Here is a 25186-nt window from a genome sequence, read left to right as displayed (position 1 = left end):
CTGTCTCCCTCTCATAAGGACTCTGGTGGTTACATTGGCCACACCTGAATAATCCAAGATAATCTTCCCATTTCAGGATGCTTAATCACATTTTAAAGTCCCTTTGTCACATGAAGTAACGCAGTCACAGGTTTGAAGATTAGGACATGGACTTCTTTGCAGGCTATTATTATGTCTACCACAGAGTGGCAGGCAGAGGGGAAAGCATTGATCAAAACCCTGAAACTGAGGGAGCTTCTCTCATTGGACAAACAGAATGAGGCCACTGTGACTGAAGCGTTAGAGCAAAGGAGTGTTTATGGCAGATTGGCAGGAGAGAAAGGCCAGGCTAAGTCTTACAGAAATCTGTAGGCTATTTCTAAGATTTAGGCCTGTAATTATCCTAAGGGTGCTTGGACACATCTCTATCAAGAAAAGCTTACCTAGGCCGAGGTGGGCAGATCACGAGGTCAGGAGATCAAGATCATCCTGTCTAACATGGTGAAGCCCCATCTCTACTGAAATACAAAAAAAAATTAGTCAGGCGTGGTGGCAGGCGCCTGTAGTCCCAGCCACTCAGGAGGCTGAAGCAGGGGAATCGCTTCAACCCGGGAGGTGGAGGTTGTAGTGAAACGAGATTGCGCCTGGTGCAGAGCAAGACTCAGTCTCAAAAATAAATAAATAAATAAACTTTCAAGGTTGTTTCTAGCCCTGAGGTGCTATGAAATTCAAAATCCCAATTAAAATGAGTAATAATTCAATTTTGTAAAATGGAGATAATAATAGTACCTGTTGATGTGAAGAAAAAATTGATTCATTTAAAACAGTGTCTGGCATGTATGAAGCACTACATAAATATTGGTATTACCTAACTGTGCAAACTGAAATTTTGGGTGTTAAGAAAAGAGAAGGAACCACATTATAGTTGCCCAGCTCTGTGAGATTTTAAATGTAAGTTGAGTGAGGTGGAGTGGGTGAAGAATGAGGAAACAGCACAATTTAGGCTAAAAATAAAATGGCAGGCTAGAGAGTGCAAAAAGAAAAAAAAAATGGCTATCTAAATTGTATTCCCTGGTGAACCCAGTTCAAACAGACAAGACAGAATGAGTGCATAATAGAACAAATGAAGCACACGTTGAAAATCTCTGGGAATTCTGAGATGTCTTAGGCTAGCTACTCTTGATGGAGCTGAAAATTGTAGCGAGGAGAACTCTGGACCCATGTTGTATTATCAAAGGACAAGGAACCACTTATTCAAGCTGAACACTTAGTGCTGTCACACTGATGTGACAGAGAATGACACTCAAGCACAGATATGGGGCCATTTTAGTCAAGATAAATATTTCATTGTGTTATAGTCTGGATTGAAATTTGTTAAGGCAGAAAGACATTGTTTGAAGTTAGCCTGAAATGACAATTTCTCTTACAGGAAGTACTGTACTACTAACTAGTAGGTAGGGCTTAGTTAAAGTCATTTGAGTTTACACTGTCTTGGGTCGAGTTTCCCCAGATACAGGCACCAAGACAAGGGTCTGAGTGTAGGTAGCTTATTTGGGAGGTTATCCCAGGAAGCACTAGCACTATTAGCAGATGAAGTGAGACAGGGAAGGGAAAGCAGCCCGTGAAGTGTGTGCCAGTGAGCAGACTGCTGCCGTGGACAACTGGAGCCCAGTTCTACTAGAGACCTCTAAGAGATGGTATAGAAACTTCCTGCTGGGCGCAGTGGTCAAGCCTGTAATCCCAGCACTTTGGGAGGCCGAGACGGGCGGATCACGAGGTCAGGAGATCGAGACCATCCTGGCCAACACGGTGAAACCCCGTCTCTACTAAAAAATACAAAAAACTAGCCGGGCGACGTGGCGGGTGCCTGTAGTCCCAGCTACTCGGGAGGCTGAGGCAGGAGAATGGCGGGAACCCAGGAGGCGGAGCTTGCAGTGAGCTGAGATCGGGCTACTGCACTCCAGCCTGAGTGACAGAGCAAGACTCCGTCTCCCCCCCAAAAAGAAAAAAAGGAAACTTCCTTAGGTATTTATATCCAGTACCCATCTGTCATTGGCTGAGGGCCGCTTGGAAGAGATGAGGTCAACACCTGTGGACTAAACTTGCTCTTCCAGTTAGTGAAAACCCTCATGTTGTGAGTGAGGTAGGAGCTGTGGCATGTATAGGATGGAGAGTGCCAAGAGAACACGGGCATCTGCCATATGCATCTCAAACTTAACATCCTTGGCATCTACTATATATACTGACATGTATATATTATGATTTACATGTCATGGTCAATTCTCTCTTGCTCATCCAATGATATCACTCTAATAATTTTCTCCTCTCTCTTCTGCAGCTTTGAATTATTTTCTCTGAACTGAATTTGTCTTTGCATCAGTACCAAAGCATGCTCTTCTGTTTTCCCCATCATTTCACTTATCCTTCCTGATGCCTGATTTCCCTCTTTCCCTTTATAGCAAACTCATTGAAAAAATACTCAACATCTATCATTATTTTCATATGTTTTTAGTCAATGTCTGTAATTTGTTCTTTCTGAAATCAATTAGGAATATGTTTTTGCCCCATTTACTCCAGAAATAGATAATGTCATGATCATCAATAACCTTTGTGTTAAGCCCAATGATCAATTCTTAATTCTTATTTTACTTGATTTGTCAACAGTATTTGACACAGTAGTACATTTTCTCCTTTGTGCACATCTTTTCCCCCCATGCTTGACATTACAGTCTCCTGGTTTTCCTCACACATGACTGCTCCTTATATGTTTCTTTTGCTGAACCTCGGCTGGTCTCTCATCTCTCTGACTTCCAGATATTGGAGCTCTTGAACCTCTTTTTCTTTCTGACTACACTTTGGTGCTATCAACTGGTCTAATGCTTTCAAATATCACCTTTATGCTGATGACTTTCAAATTTATATCTTCAGCCAGACTTCTCTTTATAACTCCATTTTATTCCAGTGGTTCTTACTCCAGGACAATTATGTTCCTCACCCCTGAACCTGGGGATATCTAGCAATGCCTGGAGACTTTTTGGCTGTCACAACTGGGGGTTGAGGGTAAAGTTTCTACTTGCATCTAGTGGGCATACTGCAGAGATGTCACTAAATATCTAACCATGCACAGGACGACGCTCCACAACAAAAAATTACCTGGGCCAATGCCGATAGTGTTGAGATTCATTCTCATATACAAGGGAGCATTTAGAATCTCCATATGGACATCTAATGGATACTTCAGACTTAACATATCGAAACTTATCTCTGATTATTTCTCAAACCTACCCTTTCTACACCCTTTCCCAGCTCAATTGATGCCACCTCTACCCTTCCAGTTGCTCAAGCCAAAAAAGTTGTAGTCATCTTTGGCAACTCTCTTTTTCTCATGTTTGCCACCTCCTCCACCAACAATCAGTCTATCAGCAAACCCTGCTGCTCAGTTTAGAAATCCCATCACCTTTACTGTTACCATTCCAGTTCACCCAACATCATCCATTGCCTGAATTATTGCCTTTACTTCCTAAACATTTCCCTGCTCCCTCTTTGGTCCCCTGTAGACTATCTCAACCCAGAAGCCAGTGATCCATTTAAAAATACATGTCAAGTCATATCATATTTCTGCTCAAAGTCTTTCAGTGGCTTCCTGTGTCATTTAGAGTAAAGGCCAATGTCCTTTCAATGATGTAAATGCCCTATTTGATCTGCATTCCCCCTTTACAGATTGTAATTCCATTACTCTTACCCTTGCTCAGCCACACCAGATGTGCTACCATCTCTGGGCTGTTGCACTTGCTATTTGGTCTTCCTGGGTTGTTCTTCCTACAGCTTTCTCATGGCTCCTTTATTACCTCCATGCGGGACTTTACTCAGATGTCCTCTTCTCAGGCAATACTTCCCTCACCAACTCATTTAAAATTGCACCTCTTTCCTCACCCCAACGCACCCTATGCTCCTTCCCTGTGTGACGTTTTTTCTTTGACTGTATTGATCAGTTTCCAATATGTTACATAGTTTACCTATTTTTCTTGTTTACCGCCTGTCTCCCTCTAGCAGAATATCAATTCTAAGAGATTAGGTGGTTTGTTTGGTTCACTCCTACATTCACAGTTCCTATAATACTTCCTGATCTAAAGTGAGCTTTCAATAAATATTTGTTAAATAAATGAATTACAAATAATTGTTAAGTTAAAAACAAACGGGCGTTGCATATGTGACTAGTATATACTAAATTTTTTCAACTCAGGGAAAAGTCAACTGGAGCAAGATTTTAAATGACTAAAATGCTTAACTCCAACATCACTACATACTTCTTCACATTTTTAGTTGCTACTGACTTTGTAGACATTAAGTAATATGGAAATAAATGTGGGAAAGCCTGATAAAAATAGGAAGGCAGTGGTAAAAGGAATTTTGTTTATTTTTTAATTGGTGTATATTGAGTTAGGGTTTTAGGGAGAAAATGGCACTGTGTTAGTTACCTATTGTTGTGTAAAAAATTACCACGAATTTAGCACCTCAAAACAATATGCATTTAGTATCTCACAGTGTCTGTGAATCAGGGAATCTGGATGCAGTTTTGGCAGCTCCTCTGCTTTAAGTCTTACCAGGATTGCAGTCGAAGTATTGATGAGGCTGTGTTTTTATCTGGAGATTCAACTGGGAAAGAATTGCTTTCAAGTTCACTCACATTTTTGGCACATTTTGTTTACTTGTGGCTGCAGGACTGAGGTCCAGCATCTTGCTGGCTGTTGGCTAGAGGTTGCCTTGCACTTCCAGAGGCTGCCTACAGCTCCTTGTCATATGGCCATGTCTCCAAACATGGTCACTTACTTCATCAAGCCAGCAAGTCTCTCACTAGAATACATCTGTTAGCAAGACAGAGTCTTGCACAACACAGTGTAACCATGGAAGTGACATCTCATCATGTTTGCCACATTCTATGGGTTAGAAGCAAGTCACAAGTCCTCCCTCACTCAAGTGGATGAGATTACACAAAGGCAAATACTAGGAGATGGAGATCATGGAGGTCCAACTTACATTTGTCTACCACAGGCATACATACACAAAGATTGAGGAGAGTTTAACAAAGGGACTATTTACAAAGGTATGGGCAAGATTAAGGCAAGTCAAAGAATCCTGAAACACCCTAGGACTAGCAACAACAGGGAGCCTTTATCACCCCTGGAGTTTGGAGAGAGGGCTAGTGGATGGGATATTTATCCTGTAGGAGAGGGTTGGCTTCCCAGTAGGAGATGCAGTTTTGATAAGGGAACATTGCCACTGCCAACTTGCAGCTTGGCAGAGAGGGAGCCAGGGGCATAGTCTAACCAGCAGTTTTTTAGGGGACTCCTGGATGTTCTCAAGACCTCTCATAACTATTTTCAAAACTATCTTTATACTAACACTGAGATGTTATTTGCCTTATTTTCTCTAATGTTCTCATGAGGGTACAGTGGAGTTTTCCAGGGACCACATGATGTAATACTGCAAAAGATTGAATGCAGAAATAGATATGAAAATCCTGCTGTTTTATATTAAGCTATGTATTAAGAAGATTTGCAAAAACATAAAACAATGCCAATTTAATTACTATTATGTGGGAAAATAGAGTTACTTTTCATATAAACATATTATTGATTTATATTAATGTACTATGAGTTTATTGTTTTTTAAAATAAATTATATCAATGTAAATTTTTCTGTTTTAATTTATCATATGGTAAAATCAATAGGCATAATTTTTGTCTTAGTTTCTCTTATCAATAAACATAATTTTTAAGGGTATTAATAAGTTCTGAGGTCACGGTCTTTAAGTCGTGCTGCTATAATCTCATCCTTCTTCCACTTTCTAATTCACTGCTAGTAGTTCCCATCTGCTGGACAGAAGTGGAAGGCAGAAGAGGAGCTAACCTGGTTGATGTATCCATAAATGTCAGCTTCCTGCAGCACAGGGTAGAGCGGATGAGGTACAGAGTGGATGCTGAGGGGCAAACACAGAACATCTAGCAGAGCTAATCTTTGTGCTGTATTGGGCTTAATCCATAATCTTTAAAATTCCTATGAAAATATACTACTAAATACTTTTATCATGTATTTTCTCCTGTCATTCGGATTGCATTGTAAAACTGAGCAAATAGCTTGTCAGGTCCCTCCTTTTTGGTACTTCAGCCTTGCCATTAATGTTTAATAAAATTCATAGGTTGTATAAAGAAAGGTAGTGATTTTCAGACTTTACAAAAACAAATGGTAAATCTGTCAGTTTTTATCCAACAGACTCCAGGAGTGCAAAGTTTCCAGTCAATGGAATTCCAGGGTCATGTATCTGAACTACTTGGCAACCTCGACAGATCTTTTCCATTTGTTGATGAGGCCCATAAGTGCCCCCTGGAAAGAATCCTGGACTCTAACCCAGCACTTTAAGTCTCTCTCTGGACTCTATTTCATGTCTGTTCAAAGATTAATTATTCCTTTTTCTCAGTTATGACTTTCCTTTTGAAAACCTCCATCTTTATTTCTCTACTTGCTTCATACAAACTAGTTTCTGGGCCAGCTCAACACCATTCCAGTATTCATTCTTGACTCTTAAAACTGTAGGACTTGGAAATGAAGCCTTATTCAGAGCCCCACAGCCCCACCTGCTAGACATGAGAGTTTAATGACATGGAATGGTCATATCACCAGGCCTGGATAAAAGACTTATCAAGACACTTTGACTTCTGTTATTTTTAGTTTGTGATCCCCAAGAAAACTGTTTATGAGATTTGGAAATCCCTTGACATTGGGAAAGGAGATGTAAGGATATTGACCATTTCTTCTCATTAAAAAGTAATTGACTTACTGATATATAGTTCTATCTCTTCTGAGATAGTTAACATATGTCAGTTTCTAGGGCCCGATTAGCTCTGAGAACAATAATAGGAATTTCTGTGTCTATACCATTGAACAGAGTTTTCCTTTTCCTTTTTTTTTTTTGTTTTTTTGAGACCAAGTTTAGCTCTTGTTGCCCAGTCTAGAGTGCAATGGCACAATCTCAGTTTACTGCAACCTCTGCCTCCTGGGTTCAAGCGATTCTCCTGCCTCAGCCTCCCAAGTAGCTGGGATTACAGGCGTGTGCCACCATGTCTGGCTAATTTTGTATTTTTAGTAGAGATAGGTTTCACCATGTTGATTAGGCTGGTCTTGAACGCCTGATCTTAAGTGATCCACCCACCTTGGCCTCCCAAAGTACTGGGATTACAGGAGTGAGCCACTGTGCCTGGCCTCAGAGTTTGCCTTTTCAATTCCAGGACTCACTGAACATTAGCCTACCAACCTTTCCTACACAACCCATTAAGCCTTGTACATTTATACGAGCTTATTTTAATTTGGAACTTGTTACTGTTTTCAAGTCTCCCTTTTTCTAACCTGTTGGCTTTCATGATACAATATTCTGTTTTTTGCATCTTAGAAGATAGGAATGTTTGCCTAAGTGAATGCTAGGTCATGAATCAAAGAAGATGTACCATAGTCTAATGTGGGAGAAGAAATCCACATCACACCTTTTCTAATAGTGTCAGAATTCTGCATCTGAATTGGAAAGCAACTGGAACTTGATAGGAACAAACATAAACCAGAGATCATAGAAGGATTAGCTTTCTGTGACAAAGTGGTAAAGTCTCAGGTGGTTGAAAGTACTACTTAGTAGGTGCTACTAGATGCACCTTTCAGAGAATGGAGCTCAGAGCTTTCAACACAGTTCTCTGTCAATGAGAATTTGCCCACACCAACCAAGCACAGATTAAAGCGTGTTTTCCTTGCTATTTGTAAGTTTCTGTAGTCATTGGCTTTAGATTTTTCCATGGTCTTCATAGTCTCTCTTGATTACTTCTATCTTGTATTTTTTTTTTTTTTTGAGACAGAGTCTCGATTTATTGCCCAGGCTGGAGTGCAGTGGTGTGAATTCTGCTCATTGCAACCTCTGCCTCCTGGGTTCAAGTGATTCTCTCACCTCAGCCTCCAGAGTAGCTGGGACTACAGGTGTGCACCAGCATGCCCAGCTAATTTTTTTGTATGTGTGGTTTTTTCTTGTAAAAATGAGGTTTCACCATGTTAGCCAGGTTGGTCTCCAACTCCTGACCTCAGGTAATCCACCTCCCTCAGCTTCCCAAAGTGCTGGGATTACAGGTGTGAGCCACCACCTTCAGCCTTGATCTTGTATTGTTCATTCTAATACTCTCAGGATCTGAATCTGGGCTTGTCCCAACTCTGCTTTTGCCCCCAAAAACTTAGTTTTCATGTCCCATCAAAGCTCTTTTTTTTTTTTTTGTCTTGTGTCAATTCATTATTTAGACCTTGGTACAAATAATTCATGGTTAACTGGTTCCATCATAAGGCTGCAGTAGAAAAGTAGGTTTACAAACAGACTTATGGTGATAAATCTAGCTTTTAGCCCAGTGTTCTCACACCTGACAATTAATAGGTATTCCACAAATATTAGTTGAATGAGTGAATAAATAAGTGAATAAAAACTAGTTTTTATGCTCTCATAATGTGCTAACAAACACAATTATTTTTAGCAATAATTATACATTTTAATAAAATGCTTAGCCATGTTGCATTGAAAAGAGAGCATAAATGTGTATAAGTGGATATTTTTGATATATTTGAAAATAAAGTAGAGCATATGCAAAGCAGAATGACATTAGGTAACACAGTCATTTGCAATTCAATGCAAAAAAAAAGGTGTTACCAGGTTTAATGTACAAATGATAAACATTCAGTACACTTTAAGTAAACCTCACAGGCTCATAAATAATAAGGTATAATCTACTTTTAAATTGTATAGGTAATATTGCACTTTGCATTTAAGAGATGCTTAGGTCAACTGATTCATTTTTTGCTCAACACTCAGGAATGGGTACTTGCCAACATCAAAATTCACAGTTTTTATGGCATAAGTTTGATCACAAGAAAAAAAATAAGTATAGTTTTATATTTTGGTTCTGTTTTTCTCTCAGCTACAAAATAATTTCTCCCATAGGAATAGAGAGGAAAATTTCTCTTATTTCACATTCTCCTGCAGTTAGGCTATTGCAAATGAGTTTCTGAATGGCCGTCATTTTTTCTGTACCTGTGGCAGGTATTACTGCCATTTTTTCTCCTACTGAGAATGAACTTACCAACAGATTTCCAGAGAGCTGTTCAGTTGATCTTATTTGACTTCCTCAACTTAAACTATTGCTTACCTGAGGAGAAAAAGAGTCTGACAAGCACCGCTATCCACCTCATGTTATGTTTTTAATAAAAGTGACTTCTCTCTCTGAGGGCTGTTTTACCAATATTAGGATTTCCATAGTGGCCTTCTGAAGTGTTTTCTTTCTTTAGCATAGCTTATTCACTAATATTTTTGTCTGGGGTCAGAAGTCATTCTTGGCTCCTTTGAAGCCTAGATGGAGGTATCCACATATGGAAGACAGCAGCAGAAATAGCATCTCAGCTGCATCCGGAGTTTCATCTGGGCCTATGCATGTGTCCACTTTTCTTTTCCTTGCTCTACAGTATAATCCTAGACTCTAACTTGCCAGTGATTCTCTTGGATGCAAGCCTCCCAAGGGCTCTGGCCCTGTTGTTCCTGTCCACCTCTGAATGTCCAGTTCCTAAAAGTGCACCGGAATACAGTATGTGCTCAGTGAATGATAGTTGAAGGAAGGGAGGAAAGAAAGGAGACAGGTTGGAAGATTCTCCACCCTTGATGCCCTACTTTTTTGGAGTCTATGCATTTTAGCTGTGTTTACCATTTTGCTTGTTGACCATTATTCCCTATTTTCTCCTCCTGCCCATGGTCCGTTTGTCCTGATGTCTGTTTGACCCCTTTTGGCTCTTGATTTCTGTTTCAGTGGCAACATTCAGCTTCTAGACAGCCTAAGGATTGTGAAGTTTTTTTCTCTACTCATAACAATGTATTAATTATGTGCTTACTGCCTGGAGTAACAAAAAACCCTGACTCGACTGATCAGAAGTATGAGAGTTATTTCACATAACAAGAATTCTTAAAGAAAGGGCAGCTCCAGGTTCAGTGTAACTAGAGCTCTGGCTCTTCTGGGCGATTCTTGTGGCTCTGCCCCTACCTCTGTGTTGGCTCTGTCCTCCCAATACCTCTTTTCATTGTTGTAAGATGGCTACAACAGTTTTAGCATCTCATCTGAACATGACGAAATTCAGAGGCTGAAAATAAACTGTTTTTTTCTATGTCTCCAAAGTCCCATAGCTGACTTTCCTGCATGTCTCTCGTCGGTCATAACTGAGCTGTCTGCTCATGCCTAGAAAAATAAGAAATCATGATCAGTTTAGATCAATCAGCACCCTTTCTAGAGATGGAACTGGTCCAACCTTTCTTTCTATGGCACTGGAGAGGAGGGTAGGAACTTCACAAAATCGAAGTCATGTAAATAAGGAAGAAGGGAATAGCAGTTAAGAAGATAATGGTCTTAGTTTGAATTACCCCAGAAGCAAATTCCTAAAAAATGTACAGTTGACCCTCGAACAGCAACAAGGGGTTTAGGAGTGCCAATTCCCCCGTGCAGTAAAAAAAAACCCATGTCTAATATTTAACTTCCCCAAAACTTAACTAATAGCCTACTGTTGACCCGAAGCCTTAGCAATGGTATAAACAGTCAATGAACACATATTTTGTATATCACTTGTATTATATACTGTATTCTTACAATAAAGTAAGCTAGAGAAAAGAAAATGTTATTAAGAAAACCATAAAGAAAACATATTTTCTATTCATTAAGTGGAAGTGGATCATCATAAAGATCTTCATTCTCATTGTCTTCTCTCTGAGTAGGCTGAGGCAGAGGAGGAGCAGGAGGAGTTGTTTTTGCTGTCTCAAGAGTGGCAGAGGTGGAAGAGGTAGAGGAAGTGGAAAGGGAAACAGGAGAGGCAGGCATACTCTGTATAACATCATAATTTCTGCCTGACTTTTTTGCTTTTTTATTTCTCTAAAAGTTTGTATGTGGTATAAACCTTTTTTCTGGCCATTTTCTTTGGTTTCAGTGCCTGTATCAAACAAGGGGTTCATGTTGTAAAAGAAGTCGAAAGCAGTCTTGAATAATTGGAACTCTTTTGCTGGATTATCTAATGTCCATTTGTTTCCTGCACTACTTCTTCTACATCTTCTTCCACATCATGTGGCATTTGTTTGGAAGCACTCATCTCTATCAAATCATTATCTGTTAGTTTCTTTAATATGGTATCTAACAGCTCTTGAATTTCTCCAAGATCCATATTTTGAAATCCTTCACTCTCTACCATTTTTTTTTTTTTGTTGGGGGGCCATATCCAGAATCTCTTTCATGATCTCCTTGAGTATATCTGTCGCAAATCTTGTGAAGACATGCACAACATCTGGACACAATTTTCTCCAGCAGAAATTTATAGTTTCAAACTTGATGGCTTTCACAACTTTTTCTATAACCACAATAGCATCTTCTATGGTTAATCTCTGCAGGCTTTCAGGATGTTCCCTGTATTGAGGGTTCTCTTTCATAATGCTGATCATAGACCTTAATTCTTTCTATAGAGTACTCTGTGTAATGAACTTTAAAGGTCTTTATGACCTCCTGATTTACAGGCTGATTTACAGATGTTGCATTTGGGAAGAAGTAGACCACTTCAACTCCCTTAATGTTGACTCCTAGGATTATGGGTGACCAGGGGCACTGTCCAATATCAAAAGTACTTTAAAAGGCAGTCTCTTACTGGCAAGGTACTTCCTGACTACAGGGACAAAGCAGCAATAGAACCAACCCAGAAAAAGTGTTCTCATTGTCCAGGACTTCTTGCTGTACAACCAAAAGATTGGCAACTTGTGTTTATCTTTTCCCTTCAAGGCTCTGAGATCAGCAGCTCTATAGATAAGGACAGTTCTGATGATAAACCTGACTGTAATTGCATAAAACACTAGAGTTAGCCTATCCTTTCCTGCCTTAAATTCTGGTGCTCACTTCTCTTCCTTACTAAGAAATGTCCTTTGTGGCATTTTCCCCTTGGAACAAGGCACTTTTATCTGCATTAAAAACCTGTTCAGGCAGATATCCTTTTTCTCAATTTTCTTAATGGCATATAGTCCTAGAACTTGTCTGCTGCTGCTCCTCCTACTATTTTGACATTTTTAAAGCCAAACCTCTTTCTAAAATTATCAGACAATCCTTTGCTGGCATTAAATTCTCCCACTTTAGATGCTTCACCTTCCTTTTGCTCTAAGTTGTCATATAATGACTTCTCTTTCCCTATTCTTTTTTTGAGACAAGGTCTCGCTCCATCACTTAGGCTGGAGTACAGTGGTACAATCACAGCTAACTGCAGCTTTGACTTCCCAGGCTTAAGCAATCCTCCCACCTATGCCTCTTGGTTAGCTGGAACCACAGGTGTACACCACCACACGTGCTAATTTTTAAAAATTCTCATAGCGGTGGGGGTCATTGGCCAGACTGATCATGAACTCCTGGGCTCAAATGATCTTCCTGCCTCTGCCTCCCAAAGTGCTTTGATTACAGGCCTGAGCCATCATGCCCAGCCAACCATGTTTTGTTGTATTATGTTTGAGTCTATAGATATGCCTTTTTCATAGCAATCCTCACCCATATAAAGCTGCATTTTCAATACAAGATAAGCTATTTCACACAAAAAGTGCAAAGTTTTCACACCTGCTGGCATAGCTGCAGAGACAGCTTCTCTAATTTCTTTTCCTTTTCCTTTTTTTTCCTTTTTAACAATGGTTTTTACACTATATTCATTTATCTCAAAATGGCGGGCAACCGCAGCTGCAGGTCTCAATCTATGGTACATATTAAACAATTCAACTTTTCCTTGTTAATGTCATGACGTTTCTCTGTTTGTTGGGAGCATTTCCAACATCACTAGTGGTAGCTTGTATGGGTCCCCTGGTGTTTTTCAAGGTTTACAAAATTGCACTAAAAACAATGAAAAATACGTGAGAACTGCAAGAGATCACTCTTTACTGCAAAATGAAATTTACTGGAGAGATGAACTGTTCATGCGGCAATGATTAGCCTCACATGTGATGTGATTTGGCTGTGTCCCCACTGTAGTTCCCATAATCCCCACGGGTCGTGGGAGGGACCTGGTGGGAAGTAATTGGATCATGGGGGTGGTTTCCCTCATGCTGTTCCTGTGATAGTGAGTTCTCATGAGATTTGATGGTTTTATAAGTGCTTGGTATTTTCTCCTACATTCATTCTCCTTCCTGCTGCCTTGTGAAGAAGGTGCCTTGCTTCCCCTTTACCTTCCACCATGATTGTAAGTTTCCTGAGGCCTCTCCGTCCATGTGGAACTGAGACTCAAACCTCTTTTCTTTATAAGTTACCCAGTTTCAGGTATTTCTTCATAGCAGCCTGAGAATGGACTAATACACATGGAATTTTAAGCAAATACAACACTTGAACTCACTATAATAGCATCAGGAGGTGGATATAACATTTTTATAGTAGTACAATATCTACTATAGTTAATTTTATGAAGTTATGATTTAATATTGGATCGTCACATTTGTTTACATTTCTCTTGACAGTGAATAGTTTTATGTGTAATCTGTGTTTGTGTGCATATGTTTTAATAACTTTTAACTTTTTAAAATAGATTTGTGTTTATTTTATGATAGCAAATCATAAAATAGACATTACCTGACTTTCTTAAATTTTCCAATATTTCTAGGCCATGCAATTCATTGCAAGTTTTTTCAAATTGTCTCAAATCCCCAAAAGGTTTTCTAATATATTTATTGAAAAAAGTCTGCATTTAAGTGGACCCCACATTGTTAAAACCTGTTTTGTTCAAGGGTCAACTGTATAGGTGGTTTATTTAGGGGATGAAACTAGGAAATTCTGGGGATGTAGGAAAGTGAGAGAAGAAAAGGAAGGCAGCTAAAAAAGGGGGCATTATAAATCAAGTTGCAAGAATGGGCAACGGAAGCTTAATGCAGCTGGGAACACTGCAAGTCAGGGTAGACATTTCTTAGAGTTGCTGGAAGTCAGTGTAGACATTTTCCAACCAAGTTGCAAAGAAAATGGAGCATCTATCTGCCAACTCCCATCTAGCACTGGCTGAGGGATGCTCCCAGTGGTGTCAAACCCCCAGCACTTCTAGTCTGTGTTACACACAGGCTTAAAGAAAGCCTTCTGGCAGAGACTCACAGGTGCTTTCCGTAGAATGAGTGACTATAGGATATGGGCAAAACACTGTCAGTATCTGCTATAGCAAACAGCAGATTTTGCTACTAACAGGAACTATTTAAATTTGTAATTTCATCTTCAGACTTTTAGAACAATGCCAGCCCCCAGACTAATATAAAATAAAAGCAATCTTCATCATACCATGTGCCTTATAAACATGAACAGTTGTTCCAACAGGGCAACAGAGATTTTCGGAATGAATTCCATGTTTGTGATTGCCCTTGAGATTCAAATGTCAACTTTGAGAACAAGTGATGGCAGCGGTGCCCCTGTAGGGAGGTCTGCATCAAATTTGTCTCCATTTTTAATTCCTTTTTGTAATGCTGTATATATATTTTTTAACAAGACAGATGCTTTAAAAAAAATTTTTAAAACAGAATTCCCTAAGTAACTCTAAAAATGTTTTTTTCTTAACTAGAAAAGTTTAAACAGAATGTTTTTTGGGGGCTAGAGGACATAAAACAACATAAAATAAAGATGATTTATTTCAACATTGTTATGGATTGAATTTTCTCCTGCCCCCTAATTCATATATTGAAGTCCTAACTCCAAGCACTTCCAAATAAGATGTAACCTTATTTGGAAATAGGGTCATTGCAGATGCAATTTATTAAGGTAAAATGAGGTCATACTGAGTAAAGTGGGCCCATAATTCAATGTGACTGGTGTCCATTTGAAAAGAATTCCATTTGAAGAGACAGACACAAACACAGGGAGGACGTCATATGAACATGAGAACAAAGATTGGGGCGATGCATCTATAAGCCAGTGGGTGCTAAAGATGCAAGCCGCCAGGAGCTACGAAAGAAACCATAGAACAGAACCTTTCTCACAGCCCTCAGAAGGAACCAACCCTGCCAACACCTTGATCTTAGACTTCTAGCCTCCAGAACTATGACACAATAAGTTTAGTTGTTTAAGCCACTTCGTTTGTGGTACTTTGTTATGGCAGCTCTAGAAAATTAATATAACTGTCTATAATACCTTCATGATGACTTAGTGGAGCTAGTATAGTTTTCTGAGAAAGGAGGCCCCTTTAGATGTTGATGATTGTAGTCTAGTCTCTTGGCACCAGTGGTAAATCACATAGATTTGGGTTGCCTTTTTCTAGTTGTAACAGTAAAAGAGACCATGCGAATGTATATTTCAGGAATAGTCAGCCCTGTCTAGATTTTTCAGGACAAAAAAGTCACATGGCCTGAAAAACATTATTGTAGTGATTGCTGGAGACCTTCAATAATTTTCTTCTTTCCTTATTATGAAACTGTATAAAAGTTTCCTTTGGTGTGTCTGATTTTGACAATGGCAAATTGAATATTCAGAGTGGTTAAGAAATTTGCCTAAGGTTAAAAAGCTTCTAACCAGTCAGGACACACATCTGGCTCTGTCTTCATCCAATGACTGTGCTCTTTTCATTTGGAGTCTCCTGCCTTTTTATCCAGTGGAAGTTTTCTCTTTAAAATCTGAAATTGATTTCTGTTTCATTAAAGCCAGTTATAGGCATCAACTATTGCAGGAGGCATTCTTATACGATATAGGAGAATAGAGAAAGTAAACTCCAAAATTATTTCCAAATTCCAAGATTCTGGAGTTCTGTGAGAAATCGAAAAAGTTCTTTGGGTATCTGGGCCTTAAACAGAATTAATGAAAGTGTAAGCTCTTAGCCTTGTCCTTCCCCCTTACAAAACGTTTTCGAATTGTAGTCAAAGCAACTTTTCTAAGGCGTGAATCAGATCATGTTGTTGCCTTGCTTAAAACCCTCCAGTGGCTTTCATCAGAACTGCAGTATCTAAGCTCTTTGCCATATGCTATAAACTTCTGAGTGAAGCAGGGGCTTTCTTAATTAAACAGAGCTAAGGAGTGGTAACTGGGATAATCTTGGGCAAGTGAGATGCTTAGTTGGTCTTCCTTTAAGGTTCTACCTGATCTGTCCCTTAGCCATCTCTCTGACATCAACTCCCTTAGACCTCCTTTCTTTCACTGTCTTTGGCCACATTGGCCTAATTTTGGGCTTTGAACGCAGACTTGCTTTGATCCCCCCTTTGTTTGCCCTTGCTGTTCCTTCTATGTTGAATGCTGTCTCCAGACCTTCACATGCCTCCCTCTTTCTCACTTGTTCAGATCTCAATTCAAATATTTCTTCCACTAGAGAGGTCATTCTTGACCACGGGGGCTAAAATGTGCCCCTTCGCTCATTCTTCTTCGTAGAATTTGATTTCTTCTTCTTAGCACTTGCTAGATATTTATTTGTATTTTTTTATGAGTTTTTTTTTTTTTTGTCTGAATCCCTTCACTAATAGATAAGTTCCTTGAGGACAGAGACAATCTTGTTCACCGTGAGGCGCATAGTAGTTTCATAAATGTTGGTTTGCTGTCTGCTTTTAAATAAAAGTGGCTATTAAAATAATTTTAATGTCTATAAAAACAGAGATGTTTTTTCGTAGAACACCAATATCTGGCCCCTGTATATCTCTCCATCTCCTCATTTCTCACCACTAATGGCCTCAGCTCCTGCCATCTCTGACCTCCTTACATGCTGATGTCCATATTTATGGGCTTTTTCTCCGTTGATGCGTTATTCCTTGTACTTGTCCTGGACCCACACCTCCATTGGAATTTCTTCACTTCTCTAGACAATGGTCCCATGATATCCTGTATTTCTAGTATCATAACACCCATTGCACTTTATAATAATTATCTGGTTGTTTCATTTCTGTTAAACTCTCAGCTCCATCAGAAAAGGGCCATGTCTTTTTGGTCTACTTCTGTGTTTTGAAACCTGGGATGCTGCCATCAAATAGTACTTGCTTAGTGAATGAGAATACACAAATGTGCAGATCTCTCAGTATATTTGCTTCACTCCAGCATTCTCTTGAATTTTTATATCTTTGCATTTATCCTAAAAATATAACAGTTCTGCATACCAGTTATCAGCACAGGATTTATCACTACCTCCTGATTCATTCTCAATTTCTAGATGTTAGGATATCCTGCTGTCCACAGCATCAGTGCTAAGCTAAAAATCTTCAGCCTCTTACTAGCTCTCAACATCTAATGAGTCACCACATGTGGTACTTGTTTAAAACTCTCTTGCTTCTTTCCAGGTCCTGGTGCCAGATATCTGTGCTCTTGTCCCTTTAACAGAGTCTCCTTATTGCCATCATTATGGTCAAAATTGGTGAATACACCTGCTGTCAGATTTTAGTGGATCTCATGGTGTGCAATCAGCTGTTGTTTGAGCTCTCTAATTTCAGTGTTAGAATACTGGTAGATTGGATTCAGCCTGGCACAGTGAATTCTTATGGCACAGAGAGACTGATATGTGGTTCCAGAAGCAGCCTAGACAACTTGAGTTGTCTTTGAGTTAGTGTGATGGCAAAACCAAGATCATAGGCATAAATGAATGCTTAACCTCAACTAGCTATACCCTAAATGGTAATCAGAAATGGATTTTAAGCAGTGAAAACTTTTATTACTCTTTCTTGATTTGTATTAAAAATAGGACTCCTAATTCTTTAAGGATGTTTGTGTATACACAGAGATCATCTATCATCATTCCCAGGAGAAGCAGTATAAAAAGAGCTCTGGGCCAGGGTTACCTGAGATCGCATCTCAGTTTCCACAATGCTGGTTTTATGATATAGAATAAGGGTCAGTTTCCTCAATTGCAAAATGCACATAACAGTCATAGATACTCTATCAAGTTGTTGTGCAGGTGACACGCTTAGTAAGCAAGCACTATTTTTGTCGTCATCGTCATCATCATCATCATCACCATCATCATTCTATTCTAGTTATTACGCAGTTGACAAGGAAAGAGAAATTAAAAGTTCATCTAGTAGATTGTGTGTGTGTGTGTGTGTGTGTCAAAACAAATAAAATTTTAATTACTACCAACATTATACTTGTGTTTTGCCTAGGACAAATCACTTTCATGAAAGGGAGAAAATATCAAAGTAACTCTTCATGCTTTAAAGTTGTTTAAAAAGATATTATTGTAGGTTGTCCTGTCATAATTGATGAGCCTGTACTATTTTGCTAACCTGCCACCCTTCTTCATTACCCTGCTTTGGCAGACCACAATCAACATGATTTACTGCAGCTGGTTATAGGTCTGTAGCATGAGCTAAAGATTGTTCTGAATAGTTTCTCTTTAAAAAACACAGAAATAACACATGCTAGTTGTACTAAATTTAAAGAATACAAGAGATAAAATAAAAATTATAACCCAAGTCAAACAATAATTTTTTAAAAAAATCCTTGTTCATCCCAATCCTAATCCCCAGTAATCACCATTGATACCAGTTTGGAGTATATTGGAGCATATGCTTTTAGATCTCTCTCTGTCTCTCTTTCTTTCTCTCTCTCTCTCTCTGTCCATATCTATCTGGTGTGTACACCCATGCACATGCATACATGCATATACACATATATATCATATGTATTATATGCACGTGAAGTAATTTTGCTGTTTAAAAAACCAGATGTGATCAGACTATGAATATTGTTCCTTAACTTGCTTTTTCCACTTAAAAATACATCCAGAACAAGTTTCTATTTATCAAAAATATACAAATACCTTATTCCTTTAAAAAAAAAAGGCTCTGCTATTTTCTATTGCATGTTTAGGAGACTGTTATGTTAGTGATCCCTAAATAATCACACCTCCTGGTAACAATTCCTTTATGTAGTTGAGGTTGCTCTGATGCTGATGCTGATGCTGCATCAGCATACATTGATGCTGAGGTTGGCCATGGTACTTGCTTTGACCAATGGGATAGCAAAACTTGATAAGAACTTCCATGTTGGGGCTTATCTTCTTGGAATGCTCTCTCTTGAAAGTCATCTGCCATGTGAGAAGTCTGACTATTGTGAGACGATGTGTGGAAGCTCAACTAGGCTGATATGGTTTGGATATTTGTTCCACCCAAATCTTACGGTAGAATATAATCCCCGATGTTGGAGATGGGGCCTGGTGGGAGGTGTTGGTTCTGTGGGGACGGATGCCTCATGGCTTGGTGCTGTTCTCCCAATAGTAAGTGAATTATTGTGAGATCTAGTTGTTTAAAAGTGTGTGACATGTGAAGTGCCTGCTCCTGTTTTACCTTCTGCCATGAATAAAAGCTCCTGAGGTGTCCCCAGAAGTTGAGCAAATGCTGATGCGTACTTGTACAACTTGCAGAACCATGAGACAATCACATCTATTTTCTTTATAAATTACCCAGTCTTAGGTATTTGTTTATGGCAGCACAAAGAATGGCCTAATACAAGATTGTGTGGAGGAGCATTGAGGCACCAGACATGAATGAGTGAAGACTTTTGGAAATTCCAGCATGGGCCAGCCACCAGCTGTTGTGGCATGCGATTGGCCACAGTCAATACTATATAGAAAGGAAGAACTGTCTATATTCCTGACTCACAGAATTGTTGCGTTAAGCCATAAGTTTTGGAGTGTTGTTAGACAGTAATAAATGACTGAAACACATAGGTACAATATAATTAACTTTTCTAGTGTCTTATTAATGTATAGATTAGTACTTTTTCTGCTATTTTAAACAAGATTTAATCATTATTCTTTTATAGATATGTTTGCACACTCATGCCTGTATTTCTATAAGATAGATTCTCCCTGGTGAGATTACTGGGTAATTGAGTACGTAGATTTAACATATTGATACTGTCATAATGTCTTCCTGAAGTCTATTTTAATTTATACTTATACCAATACTTGATTATATTGCTTATGTCTCTGCATCCTTGCCAATACTCTGTTATTAAGCTTCTACATTTTTAGAAGTTCTATTTTAATGAGAATTCTTTGATTAGTGTGATTAATATCTTTAGATGAGTTTAACACCTACTTTTCTCTCTTCTGTGACCATTTTTAATTGGGTTGTTTGCCTTTCTCATTATTGATTTTAAGAACCATTTATGTATTAAGAATATTAGCTCTTTGAGATAAGTATGCAACATATTTTATTCCAATGTATTGATATATAAACTACAGACTTTTGATTATAGTGTCTTTCAATTTACAAAGGTAAGAAAATTTTCTGCAGTCAGGACTTAAAGTTTTCCTTTATGGTTTTTACATTTTTTGGCAAAGCTTTTAATGATTTTTCCTATAATAAGATTTAAAAATTATTTTACTATATTTTCTTTTAGAACATTTACAGTTCAAAAAACTAAGTTTAAATATTTATTTAACTGGAGGTTGTTTTTGTAAAGGTTATATTATTATTTTTCCAATTGGATAACCAATTGTCCCAAAACTATTAATTGAATAATTTGCCATTTTATTGCTTTCTTAAAATGCTACTAAGACCCTGAAGGTTACCTGGATTGCTTTCAGACACTATTTTTTCCATTTTTTTTTTTTTCTATTCATACATTACCATGGCTCCTAAATTTATCATGAGTCTTTCTCTAGCATAGTGATGTTAATTGTTCAGCCCGCTCCAAAATTTGAAATAATTAAATCCTGTATGTCAAAGAGCAGGGTCATATACATGTCTATTCAATCTATTAGATTGGTGTTTTTGCCACTTTAATGGCGAAAAGCCGCAATTACATTTGCACCAACAAAATGCTAATACATACTTAGAAATTTTGTAAAAGAAATACATACAGATCATATTTCATCTTGGAACTATAAAAAGAAGGTCTAGTAGCAAAACAAACAATATCTGAAAGAAATAATAAATATAAAGATTAGCCTGACAAAATATTTTTGTGGTGTCCATAAAATAGTCTTCAATTTTACTTTCTGAGAGATCTAAATCCTTTTCTTTCTGCTTTCCCAAACTCCCTAGCCCTTAAAAGCTAATGAGTGATACATAAAACTGACTGTTGAGAAGATTAAAGTCGGCTGGGGAGGAAGGATGCTAAGAATTTATTTTCTAAATTCTGATTGTAAGCCTGTTTAGCTGAATTGATAAAATAATAGTGTCTATAACGGCCTAAGATACACTGGAGGGCTTTTTTGAAAATATTTTTCAGGAAAATATTTTAGAAGAGAGAAGATTGTTAATTCCTCTTAAGTCTAAACTGGGCATAGTCCTTAAAATACCTCAATTAATTTTTAAAAGCATTTTGTTTTTACTTTGTTAGTTCATATGGATGGAGACGGGTATGTTCACATTTAGTCCTGTTTAGTTTTACACAAATGAAATCAATTTTTGCCTCATGTAAAGGAATGCACAAACTCTTCCTAGTTTTTGATGCAGCCTCACCTCTTACATAATCTGCTTGAATTTATCAGGTTTTGATGGTTTTGTTAGGTTCATGCCATTATGTTCTTAGAGTTTTGGGCTCTCTTCGATAAAACTGTGTACTAAAAATCTAGTTTCCTAAAATGATAAAAAGGTGTGATAAAAAGTTCTCTGACACATACATTGATCTTAGGCAACCTGTAAAAACAGTAAGTGGCATGAAGCCTAGAGCTGCAATGGTCTGAGTGAATTCTACCCTTAAATTTGTGGGCGTGAAATTAAGAACTGTTGTTGACCAATGCACTGTCAGTCTTCAAACAATTCAAAACTAAATGAGCTTAAGAATTAATATTTCTAAAACTCAACATTAATTATGACTCCCTCCCCTTTTTTGATAGATTTTGGCATTTTTTCATGTAATAAGTAATTCTATTTTCTACTTATTCCAAACTGCAGTCTGAAAAATAGAAAAGCACCAAGAAAAAAAAATTCTTTGCAGTCCTACTACCAAAATTCAACCATTGTTAAATAATGTTCTGTATATTCTTGGAGTCATATACGTTGTTTAAATGTTTGTGTTCTCACTAGTAATAGATTGTAACATGTTCTCCACTGTATCATTCACCTCACTTTCTTTGTGAAACACAGATAAGCAAATACCACATCTGTCACTTCTCTCTGTGCCCCTCCCCGCAATGATCAACATGCCCATAATTTCATCTATGATTTAGGGCTTAGTTCAAATGATATCTTAATTGCCTTGGCTGTTCAGATAATTACTTCTGTAAGTAAACCTAGCCTCCTTGAACTCTATCTTTTATTTTATTTTTAAAAAATTTTTTATTTCCATAGGTTATTGGGGAACAGGTGGTGTTTGGTTACATGAGTAAGTTATTTAGTTGTGATTTGTGAGATTGTGGTGCACCCATCATCCAAGCAGTATACACTGAACCCTATTTGTAGTCTTTTATCCCTCACCCCCTTCCCACCCTTTCCTTCTGAGTCCCCAAAGTCGATTGTGTCATTCTTATGCCTTTGCATCCTCATAGCTTAGCTCCCACTTAAGAGTGAGAACATACAATGTTTGGTTTTCCATTCCTGAATTATTTCACTCAGGATAATAGTCTCCAATCTCATCCAGATCGCTGAAAATGTCATTAATTCATTCCTTTTTATGGCTGAGTTGTATTCCGTCATATATATGTATATCTCAGAGTTTCTTTATCCATTCCTTGATTGATGGGCATTTGGGTTGGTTCCATGTTTTTGCAATTATGAATTATGCTGCTATAAACATATGTGTACAAGAATATTTTTCATATAATGACTTATTTTCCTCTGGGTAGATACCCAGTTATGGAATTGCTGAATCAAATGGTTGAACTCTATCTTTTAAAAAATCCATTTATAACTATATTTTGTGTTTTGCCTACACACATATTTTATCTATTACATATAAACTTGAGGATAATGTGTTAATCAAATCTTATCTTATTGCAGGGGATAAAATCATAGCTCATGCAAAACAAGATAATTTATTGTCTCAGAACACTGAAAAGTTGAATGGGGTACAGGAATGGATAGGCTGGAGTCTCAGTTTCTGTCTCCTTCTCAGCTCTTTATCTCAGTTTGACTGCATGTTTTTCACTGAACAATTCCTTTTGAAACAGTACCTCTTTCTTGATAAATATAGCAGGAAAGTTCCAAATAAAACTGTTAGTGATCTATCTTAGGCAATTTGTTTATCTTGACTTATCACTTTGGCCAGAAGGGTGGACACACTGATTATCAGGCCTAAATAATGTGCCCAATCCTGTGTCTGATCATGGGCAGCAGAAAAAAAAAAAAAAAAAGAAAGGGATGCAGGGAAGAGAAAAACAGAGATATATGCTAGTGATGGCATCGTTACTTGATTTACCTTTGGGTACCCCATGGTTCCAGGACAGTGCCTTGCATATGGTAAGTACTCAATAAATACTTGCTGAGTGAAATGGCTATATCCATTAATCAATGTACACCCAATAGGGAGTGAGAAGAAAGCATTAACATTTTTAGGTATCTTGAGCTCTTTGATCTGTTGAAATAATTAAGAAGATATAAGCTCACTATTCAAAATTGTTCCTAAAACTTTTAATTAAACTGATTTGATGTAAAAGGAAAAGAAAACTTAAGGAGAATAGATGACTGTATCTATAATAAAAAGCAGAGAGAAAGAGGTACTTATTGATTACTTAAAAAAACTAAAGATAACTTTCATTTGCTTCTCCCGATTCTGTCTCCACCTGTTCTATGCCTGGGATGTTTGTCTATGTGGATGGCATCACCAGCTCTCCTGTTCTCTGGTTCCCAGGTGAGTTTGTCTAATGTGAAACATCTGCGGAAAATCAGAGGGCAGGAGGAGAGAATGGATGGTGTATGTGTTTCTTCACCTTCTGCATTACCAAGTCATGTGGGCTGGCCACAGGCCTCTTTCAAAAGCCGTATTTATTTCATATAGTTACCTCTCTAGATTCAATAATGGTTTCTTTCTCTTTCCCCTTCAGGCCTAGGATTGGAAGTTGATACCAACATTACCCCTTTTTGGTTTTCCTGAACCTATTTCTTAGCTTTGGAGATAGTCTGTGTATTGAACTCTCCTTAAATTACCTAGTTAGAGTATTCCCTATGTTTCCTTCTGGATTATAACTCATGTTTGCCTAATCAGCACGGAAAACAAATAAACAACAAACAAAGCCCATATTTTGATAAACTTAAAGTATTTACTCCATGGGTTAGAGGAGGGAAGGAGACTGGTTGGCTTCTTGACAACTGTATTTCCAGAATCCTTAGTTTTCCTAACATTTATCTCATTAAAGCTGCCTTTGATAATGAGTTTCATAAAATCGTATTTGTGCAAAAAAAAGGTGTTTCTTTTTTTTTTTTTAAGTGAGCAACTCTATTCTAGGCCCAAAAGTCCAGTTATTATTTATACATTTTAATATTTTGAAAGCTAGAATTTTGTTTCTAGAGGCAAGGATAGTACAAATCCCTTGGCCCTTTACTTAGGCATAGGCTGTTAACTAGTAAACTAAGGAAAGAGAAAGCAGAACAAATGTTTCATTAATCATCAGTGCATCAAAACCATTCTGATGAACCCATTTTAAAGGAAAGAGCTGAACAATTTCAGTTGTGTGTTGCTCCAATAAAAAAAAATTGCACTTGAAAAAAGAAAATTGTTTCTCTCATTCTAATTAAACCAAATTAATATTAAGACATTTCAAATGGCTATCTGCAAGCATTGTCATCAGGCACCGAGTTTCATCATGTTCTTTGGTTTTAAAGTGAATTACTTTTGCAATAGAGATAAAATGTATTATTCTCCTTTCATTGTGACATTTACTCTGAGCCTGTTTATACCAATGCAGCTGCTGTGTAAGTCAGTGACTTTCCTTTCTTTTTTCTTTCTCTTTTCATTTTAAAGGCATATATGCAAGTCATCTGACCCAGGTTGTACATGAGCTGTACAGCATATGGTTGGGGGAAAAAACATCATATCTTTTGTTCAATAGTTTTTGTATTTTTTTCCAGTCTTTTGCTTTTCTGGTCCTCAAATAAGGCTAATTACAAAGAAAAAAAAGGTGGGACTGGTGGAGAGGGAGCCTTTAAAAACCATTCCTTTTGCAGCATGGAACAAAAGAGAGTACCAAGGGCATGACTAGGCCTCAACAAAAAAGAAAAGAAAAAAAAACCCACCTAATGAGGATGTCGAGGTAAGTGCTTGTG

The sequence above is a fragment of the Colobus angolensis genome, unplaced genomic scaffold, assembly GCF_000951035.1.
Source record: "Colobus angolensis palliatus isolate OR3802 unplaced genomic scaffold, Cang.pa_1.0 Scaffold56, whole genome shotgun sequence".
Lineage (NCBI taxonomy): Eukaryota > Metazoa > Chordata > Mammalia > Primates > Cercopithecidae > Colobus > Colobus angolensis.
This window is presented reverse-complemented; position numbering follows the sequence as displayed.